The following is a 9672-nucleotide window of genomic DNA, read 5'->3' as shown; positions in this document are numbered from 1 at the left end:
TCTGAGGATGTACGTCTGGACTACAGCATTGTATGGTAGTGAAACATGGACTGTGGGAAAACCGGAACAGAAGAGAATCGAAGCATTTGAGATGTGGTGCTATAGACGAATGTTGAAAATTAGGTGGACTGATAAGGTAAGGAATGAGGAGGTTCTACGCAGAATCGGAGAGGAAAGGAATATGTGGAAAACACTGATAAGGAGAAGGGACAGGATGATAGATCATCTGCTAAGACATGAGGGAATGACTGCCATGGTACTAGAGGGAGCTGTAGAGGGCAAAAACTGTAGAGGAAGACAGAGATTGGAAAACGTCAAGCAAATAATTGAGGACGTAGGTTTCAAGTGCTACTCTGAGATGAAGAGGTTAGCACAGGAAAGGAATTCGTGGCGGGCCGCATCAAACCAGTCAGCAGACTGATGACCAAACAAAGAAAAGGGCTATTGATGTGCTGAATCTATATCTCGCTCATGATAGGACACGCAGTAGTGACCACCAGACACTCGTACATATACCTCGAAGACTGTTGTACAAAAGCTGGGTTGGTTCCCATCGGCGCAAAGACGCCACTGTTTCTGGCCCCGACCTATCTGCTTGCTTGCTTGCTTGCTTTCTACACCCATCTCCAGACTCTGGGACTACAAGAACATATGTATTTTCACATGGTTTTCCAGATTATTATAGTATTAATGCGATACTTCTCGATATCAAGCAAATAGCAGTATGCTACGGATCGCTCGCAAAACATAATTCCAAAGATATAGACTGGAAATTATTTCTCCAGAAACCCGAAAGTTTAGCGAGGTGGAGCGTGCTGTAAACCATTGAGTAAATAGAAACTTATCCCATCTGTGAAGATCTTTACGTGAATATAAATGTTGATGGTGTTAGGACAGCAACCAGCCACAAATTTACTTTCAGTTCCTTTATTCAAAGGGTACCGTTACCGGTTTCAAATCGTTGTGATTCATCTTCAGACGGTTTACACGCTTTCCTTATGACATGTGGTGTGTTTTTTACAGATTAACTGTACTAAAATATAAATAATACATAATTATAAGCACGTCATATACAGATGGTTACAGATTTTCGTTGCATGTGACTTACGTGAAAAACCATCTGTGTATGGAGTGCTTATAATTATGTATTATTTATATTTTAGTACAGTTAATCTGTAAAAAACACACCACATGTCATAAGGAAAGCGTGTAAACCGTCTGAAGATGAATCACAACGATTTGAAACCGGTAACGGTACCCTTTGAATAAAGGAACTGAAAGTAAATTTTGGCTGGTTGCTGTAATAACACCATCAACATTTGTCTTCAAATAACACCCACGGTCTCCATCATGTCATCATATAACAAAATTGCCTTTAGGTGAAAACTCGAAAAAAATAGAGGAAACTGTTACTTCCACTCGCGAATACCGATGTCGGTGATGTAACAGATTACAAATCATCCCTATAATTTACAAAGTCAACTAAGGTGTATCTCATGTCTAGAGAACCAGCAATCGTGTCTTCCGCCCGTCTTTCACCTGCTAGATGCACACAGCACAATCGATGTTCTCTCAACTAAATGAAGGCTCGAAATGTGCAGAACAGAAGCAGTCAACCGGGCAATTTACAAGTGACGGAATCATGGTCTAGCACAAACATGCGTCCATATTGAATCTTCTCAAATTTCCATGCGATCACGAAAGCTGTCCAACACATACAAAGTATTAGTTCAATATTCGACCGTCTAGAGGACGACAAGGTTGAGTCAGCTACATTCCTGCATCCCAGCAGGCCTTTCCATTCGGACGGCTCCTGCCGTTAGTGGGAAATGGGAATTATTCCTTCCATGCTTCCGCGTTGTTTAGCATGGCAATATCACAGCACAGGCCTACTTTGATGTTTTAAGCACCTTCTTGCTTCCCACTGTTGAAGAGCAATTGAGGGATGGCGATTGCATCTTTCAACACTATAGAGCACCTGTTCATAATGCACGGCCTGTGGCGGAATGGTTACACGACAATAACGTACCTGAAATGGACTGGCCTGCACAGAGTCCTGACCTGAATCCTACTGAACATCTTTGGGATGTTTTGGAACGCCAACTTCGTGCCAGGCCTCACCGACTGACATCGATACCTCTTCTTAGTGCAGCACTCCATGAAGATTGGGCTGCCATTCTACAAGAAACCTTCCAGCACCTGAATGAACGTGTGCCTGCGAGAGTGGAAGCTGTCATCAAGGCTATGGGTGGGCCAACACCATATTGAATTCTAGCATTACTGATGGAGTGCACCACGAACTTGTAAGTCATTTTTAGCCAGGTGTCCGTGTACTTATGATCACATGGTGTATTTCTGGCGCTCTCATATCTTGAAACGAGTCATCTTTCTCGAACCTATCTGCTACAGGGAAATTCCAACGTGGTTTTAGGCAGTCCCTATGCTTCTTGCAACTGTCCCTTAGACTCTGCGCTACCATTCCCGCTGCGTTGCGCACGTGATCGTTCCAAATGAAGTTGGAACTGAGCAGAAGTCGGAGGAAGCTATATGTACCACCTTCTGCAACCCGTGTAGAAACAGGCTAAGCTGAGTCAGTGCAACATGATCGTGTATTGACTATTCGGAAACGGGAACATGTTGTCATTGCTCCGCCAACTGTTCACGAGGTCAGCGCCAAACGAAGCCCGTTCCTACAACACGAGATAGTATAACAGGCAATACAGGAACTGGGAGAAGGGCGAGGATTTTGCTACTGCATTGTGGTGCTCCTCCAAACTACATACAGATACTGCCGTCCGAAGGTCCAAAGCAGATTCGCGTCCCTCAGGGCTCATTTCACCTCTATCACTCCAACATATTACCATCGTTATTCTGCATCATCCAACAGAGAAAAATTACGAACTATGAAAGCTCCACTAACTTTATCCGATAGAGAGCTCGATAAGATTTTTACCGCATCTCTCTCTCCCCAAATATCGAAAACAAATACTGCATGTATGCTGGCATAGGGCACATGTGACGATCTTATTAAATATACAGGTGTTGATCCACTGTACCGACCAGTTTAAAGTTTCATCACCTGTACTGTAGGAGGATGACCGTATCCCACAGACTATACTGTAAGTTGTAAGAGACGCTCCGTATGGCCCTGTGTCGTTGTTTAAAACGTTTTTTTTCTACTGTAACACGCTTTGTACACTGCCATACATTTTGTTTTTCCGCCATGACTTCGAGGGCTGTGTCATATTCTGAACTGGCATTAACAGGTTCTGATCCATTGATTCTCGCAGAAAACTAGACGTCGCATCGTGTAAAAGACAGCATGTTTCCCAATTTCAGTACCATCGCTAAACCACCCATTCTGCACTTTGCGAGTATCATTGCGAATGTAGGTAGATGACTGTGCAGTACATCCATTCGCTGTTAATTCTCGAACATATACATCATCAAAGTATACCAGACAGCGCTCTACATATTTGTAGCACCTCGAGCATAGTTCATAATTTACTATCCATCTCTATGCGAGCCGGCCGTTGTAGCCGTGCGGTTCTAGGCGATTCAGTCTGGAACCGCGCGACCGCTGCGGTCGCTGGTTCAAATACTGCTTCGGGCATGGATGTGTGTGATGCCCTTAGGTTAGTTAGGTTTAAGTAGTTCTAAGTTCTAGGGGATTGATGACCTCAGATGTTAAGTCCCATAGTACTCAGAGCCATTTGAACCATTTTTCTATGCGGATGGGAGTCACTGAGCATTCTCGTAGTCTTAGGATAAAATTAGAGACTGAAAGACTCCCTCGCACTGTCTCTGACCAACCTGCCCTGCAGCAGCGTTACCGATTTAATCTGCAGCTGACCCGAAATAGACCGCTACATTCTGCGTCTCGTGAATGAATGAACCTTGCCGAGTCCTCACCCATCCATGTGCACAAGATTTCTCCAGATGTGCCCATGTGTAGGAGGTTATCACGCCTTATCGGTGTATAGTAAAATATTTGAACGTGTTGTAATAGCAGACTACTAAGAACAAGAAACGGGTTGTTTATATGCATGATGGAGCTCTAAACGGATGGAATTGGAAGCATTTTACGTAAATCAACTACGCTATGAATTTTAAAGTATTGTCCTAGTGTCTGGGATCAGTACGAGGAGGGTATTTGTCAGAGAGTACATAAAAACATGCACTCCTAATGCTACAAGGTTTTGCACTTAAAACAGGCTATAATGTTAGATCGCTTCAGTTTCCGACATATCAGTCGTGTGGAATGCAGCGCTGTTGATATCCCATTGTAAGAAATATACGAGGATTGAATGAAAATTAATGCCTCCACCTTCGTTAATTGGGTTTGGATGGGAATATTTTAATAAATCAAACGCAGAGATAATCCTTAGAATGTGATCTTTAATTACCAATATTCACTTTTCCGCATAATCACTAGCCAATTCGAAACATTTCTGCCAACGATGAACGGATTCTGAAGCCGTCACGGAAGAAGTCGACACTCTGTTTCCGCAACCACAGTCTTAATCAGAAGCATAATGATGTCCCCCCATGTTGTCTTTCAGAATCGGGAACAGATGGAAGTCAGACCATGCTAAATCTGTACTGTACAGAGGATGGCGTACGGTGGTGAGATTCAGTCTCTGAAGTTCTGCCGTGGTGGCACGTGAAGTGTGTGGTTTGGCATTGTCATGCTGCAGGAAAACATTTCCCTTTTCCTTTTGGACCCTTGTTATCCGTCGTTTCAGAGTTCGCAGCGTCGTGATGTAATGCTCTGAATTTATTGTTGTTCCACGATCAAGGAAATCAACATGGATAGCAGCATCTTCGTCCCAGAACACTGAGGCCATGATTGTTCCAGCTGAGGGCTGCGTCTTGAATTTCGTTTTCTGAGGCAAGTCTTTGTGTCGATAAGCAAAGCAATAATGTGACCCACACGTTCTTGCGAAATGCCGATTGTGCTTGCAATTTCTCTCTGAGTGATCCGACGATCGTCCTGAATCAATCTGTCAACATTTTGCTTGTGAAACTCGGTGGTAGCTGTCACAGGACGTGCAACTCTTTGTTTGACACGCAGGTCAGATGTTCCCGCCTTAACATCTTTAAACTTACTCGCCCAACGACGCACAGTACTCACATCAACACAATCACCATAAACTGCTTTCATTATCTGATGAATCTCCTTTGTGGTGACACCTTCTGCTTTCAAGAATTCAATGACCGACCGTCTGCGTATGGTTTCATACTTTACACTGCAACAACACAACCGTTCAATGCTAAGGCTTGCCGCCAACTGGAGCTGTAGAGCAGAGGCTACAGAACAAGCCAGTACGTGCCGCATACCAATGCTGTCAACTACTGAAGAGTTACGAAGGTGGAGGAATTACTTTTCAGTCAACCTTCGTATTCCCAGATCATGACATACATACTTGTTGCAGGTTTCTCTACGAGAAACTATTTTAACAAACTGTAAAATGAAAAAAACTTAAAACAGCGGCTCTGTGTGATACATGTGCAATATTGCTTTTCAGAGGTGTATAGCATCCACTGTTCACATCCGATCACGATTCAGAAATTATAGTATGCTTGCATCTGTCCTTTATAAAATGAACATTAGTAACGCAGAATACCTCTTATAAGAAAACAGATAAACGTATAGCAGCGGTGTCCGACATGTGAAATTACACGTCATGCCGCCACTAACTTTGTAAACAGCACATTTGTCAACCAGGGGTTGCAGTGGCTCACAAACACCTGTCGCAAACTTAGAATCATCTTAGTTATGAAACTGAACTCTCCCTTTTATACCTTAGATGCGACAGGGAAATGGAGTACATCGCATAAATCTTCGTTCGCTTAGAGGAATGTGTCGAAACAGGATGGTCACGTTTCATCACACATGAGATGGAGGTTCTCTGATGACCGAGAGGTTTGCTGTTATCGATCGCAAGTAGACAGTGCTCTAAGTCACAAGATACAGAACACGTGGTTGTATAAGAGTCGAACGCAGGCTACCTCACGTGACTTATGCATCCTGACATAACAGCGGAGAAAATGGTCAGATGACCTGCGGCAACATCTCCATCTCTAGAATGCATCATCAGTCTGAAATTAAATCATACCTCGTTACAGCTCCATCTCAGTCGATCACCCCGTCCACTCTCTGTTATCCTTTAACGCAGATGCATGTAAGTTTAGAGGCAGATGGTTCTCTGTTTTCCTGAAAAGCGACAAATACAGTAGTCAACTCGCATGTATGACTGTTATCTCAATAGATATACAGTAGAATGCTGCCTCGACAGAAAAAAAGTCTGTTTCCCTGGTTCCATCCGCTTCCATGTCGACGTTTTCTCGGATTCCTCTTGCTGTCGCATACTTGTTCCCATGTACAAGAATTTTTCTACGCCAACCAGAAGACACACAAGTACTTCCTCAATGTCCAGGTATTTCAGTGTATTTTCCCTCAATTTATACGTATTTTCCGTTATTTTTCGAAATTCTATCGATTTTTTTATTTCACTTCTACCCACGCTATCATGACATAACCTCTCATTCCGTGTTCTAAAATTGCTTGTAAATATAGTACAGCTACCAAAATCTAGCGCAAATGCACTATTTTTCTGATTGGGAGGCGTAGTATAGCACTGTACTCGATTGCATCCAATCGCCTCCACCCTCATATTTCACATTTTCAGTGCGTTTGTTCTGTTTTCTGTATGTCTGTGTATGTGCATGTGTCGCGGATGTCTCCCAGGACCCGCAGTAGACCCGACGTAGCGTTCGAGTGTGGATCGATCTGCCGCGCAATATAGATCCAGACATGCAGGAACTTCAAAACCAGATATTCAGAACATCTCGGAGCTCTAAAAAGCAACAGCTCCCATTGCACATTTGCTGACCGTCTTATAGCCCACAATCACCACCCAACTACAATAGAAACAGATTTAAGAATACTAAAACCCAGCCACAGCCTATACAGAAAACTGACCGTTGAGGAAAACTTCATACACACAGACGAAAAATGGATACACTACACTCAGCAAAGACACACCATTTTACAGACAAAAGGAACATCAATTAAAAGACAACACAAACAGCTAAGAAGTTTACAGAAAACACACACACAAAGATAAAATGTAAACAAAATTCAAATTTGGCGCCGAACTCACTGGTGAACAAATGAACACTGACTGGGCTGCGACACACAACAACCACAATATTACACTGTGTTTTGGAGAAGTGCAAAGTGCTTTTGCGACCTTATTTGTGAAAATACGTGTTATATTTACGTGTGCATCACAACACCTCACCATGATGCTGAGAATGAAAGGGCTTGCCACGCGAAAACGTAAGTAAAAACTAATATAGTTGTGAAATATCCTGACAAACTAAATTGCGTTTAGATGATAGATTATCTCCAAACAAAATTTCTCAAAATCGTTTGGTTGCAGATGACAAGCTACCTGTAATAAATAATACACAAGTGTTCCTGAAAAATCATGCACACCAAATTTAAAGGTATTAACATAAAAGAAACGAATTATTATTTGAACTAAATATCAGCATAATTGTATAATCATTTAGTAAAAATGTTCACATTACAGAATAAATAAAACGGAAGCTCACTCATGATGCCACTGTGGTCCTGAAACATGTTTGGGAGCCTGGACAAAACGGTGTTTTGCATAACTGTCGGACCTTACAGCCTACAATTTTAACTGCAAACACGGTAAACACAAGGTTCTGCAAATCCAAATGATGAATATATCCAGATCAATGTTCGGAGGTGAATCCACCGCACGTCACATCTGGGGTAGACCATCTGGGATGGACCAACTACGCGTTACATCCGAAGATGTGTTCTATGTTCGAAGATGGGTCCATCAGCGGGAGGACCAGGTGTATGTCAGTGAACAGACGAGGTCGGTGTGTAAGCTTTTGTGCTGTACGTGTCCCTTCACTTTTTCACTTCACCATCACATCGGAAACAGTGGACCTAGGGAAGTTTAGGAGTGTGGAAATCTTGCGTACAGACGTATGACACAAGTGACACCCAATCACCTGCCCATGTTCAAAGTCTGTGAGTTCCACGGACCACCCCATTCTGCTCTCTCACGATGTCTAATGACTACTGCGGTCGCTGATATGGAATACCTGCAGTAAGTGGCAGCACAGTGCACCTAATATGAAAAAGGTATGTTTTTGGGGGTGTCCAGATACTTTTGATTATTTTTATATTTTTATTTACACGTCAGGTTCCGTGGGATCAAATTAAGGAGCAAATCTCCAAGGTCATGGGATGTGTCAGTACATGAAATTACAACATAAAATAAATAACAGATAAAAATAAATGTTTATGAACCTGAAAATAGTCAGTCCATAAGTTTAAGTAAGCGCAATCAACAATACAATTAGAATCAGCTTAATTTTTTAAGGAACTCCTCGACAGAATAAAAGGAGTGACCCATGAAGAAATTCTTCTGTTTCGATTTGAAAGCGCGTGGATTACTGCTAAGAATTTTTTTAATTCGAGTGGTAGCGTATTAAAATTGAATGCAGCAGTATACTGCACACCTTTCTGCACAAGAGTTAAGGAAGTCCGATCCAAATGCATGTTTGATTTCTTTCGAGTATTAACCGAGTGAAAGCTGCTTATTCTTGGGAATAAGCTAATATTGTTAACAAGAAATGACAGTAAGATATATATATATTGAGAAGTCAATGTCAAAATACTCAGACTCGTGAACAGGGGCCGACAAGAAGTTCGTGAACTTACACCACTTATTGCCCGAACCACCCGTTTCTAAGCCAAAAATATCCTTTTAGATTGGGATGTGTTACCCCGAAATATAATACCATACGACATAAGCGAATGAAAATAAAAAAAAGTAGAAAAAATTTCGTGTCGAACGATCACTCACTTCAGATACCGTTCGAATAGTAAAAATGGCAGTATTAAGTCTTTGAACAAGATCCTGAACGTGGACTTTCCACGACATCTTACTATCTATCTGAACACCTAGAAATTTGAACTGTCTGTTTCACTTATGATATGCCAGTTCTGTGAAATTAAAACGTCAGGTTTAGTTGTATTGTGTGTTAGAAACTGTAAAAACTGAGTATTACTGTGATTTAGCTTTAGTTTATTTTCTACAAACCATGAACTTAGGTCATGTACTGCACTATTTGAAACCAAGCCAATGTTACACACAACATCGTTTACTACCAAGCTAGCGTCTGCAGCTCGTGGTCGTGCGGTAGCGTTCTCGCTTCCCGCGCCCGGGTTCGATTCCCGGCGGGGTCAGGGATTTTCTCTGCCTCGTGGTGACTGGGTGTTGTGTGATGTCCTTAGGTTAGTTAGGTTTAAGTAGGTCTAAGTTCTAGGGGACTGATGACCATAGATGTTAAGTCCCATAGTGCTCAGAGCAATTTTTTACCAAGCTAGCTAGTGTCATCAGCAAACAGAAATATTTTAGAACATCCATAATACTAGAGGGCATATCATTTATATAAATATGGAACAGGAGTGGCCCCAACACTGATCCCTGGGCCATCAGACCTCATATAACAGCCGTTATCAACATTGCGAATAATGACCTTTTACTGCCTGTTGCTAAAGTAAAAAGTGAACCAATTGTGAGCTACTCCCGTATTCCATAATGGTCCAACTTCTGG

This window comes from Schistocerca cancellata, chromosome 4 (assembly GCF_023864275.1).
Source record: "Schistocerca cancellata isolate TAMUIC-IGC-003103 chromosome 4, iqSchCanc2.1, whole genome shotgun sequence".
In the NCBI taxonomy this organism is placed as follows: Eukaryota; Metazoa; Arthropoda; class Insecta; order Orthoptera; family Acrididae; genus Schistocerca; species Schistocerca cancellata.
The sequence above is the reverse complement of the archived record's forward strand: the minus strand, read 5'-3'. Positions refer to the sequence as shown.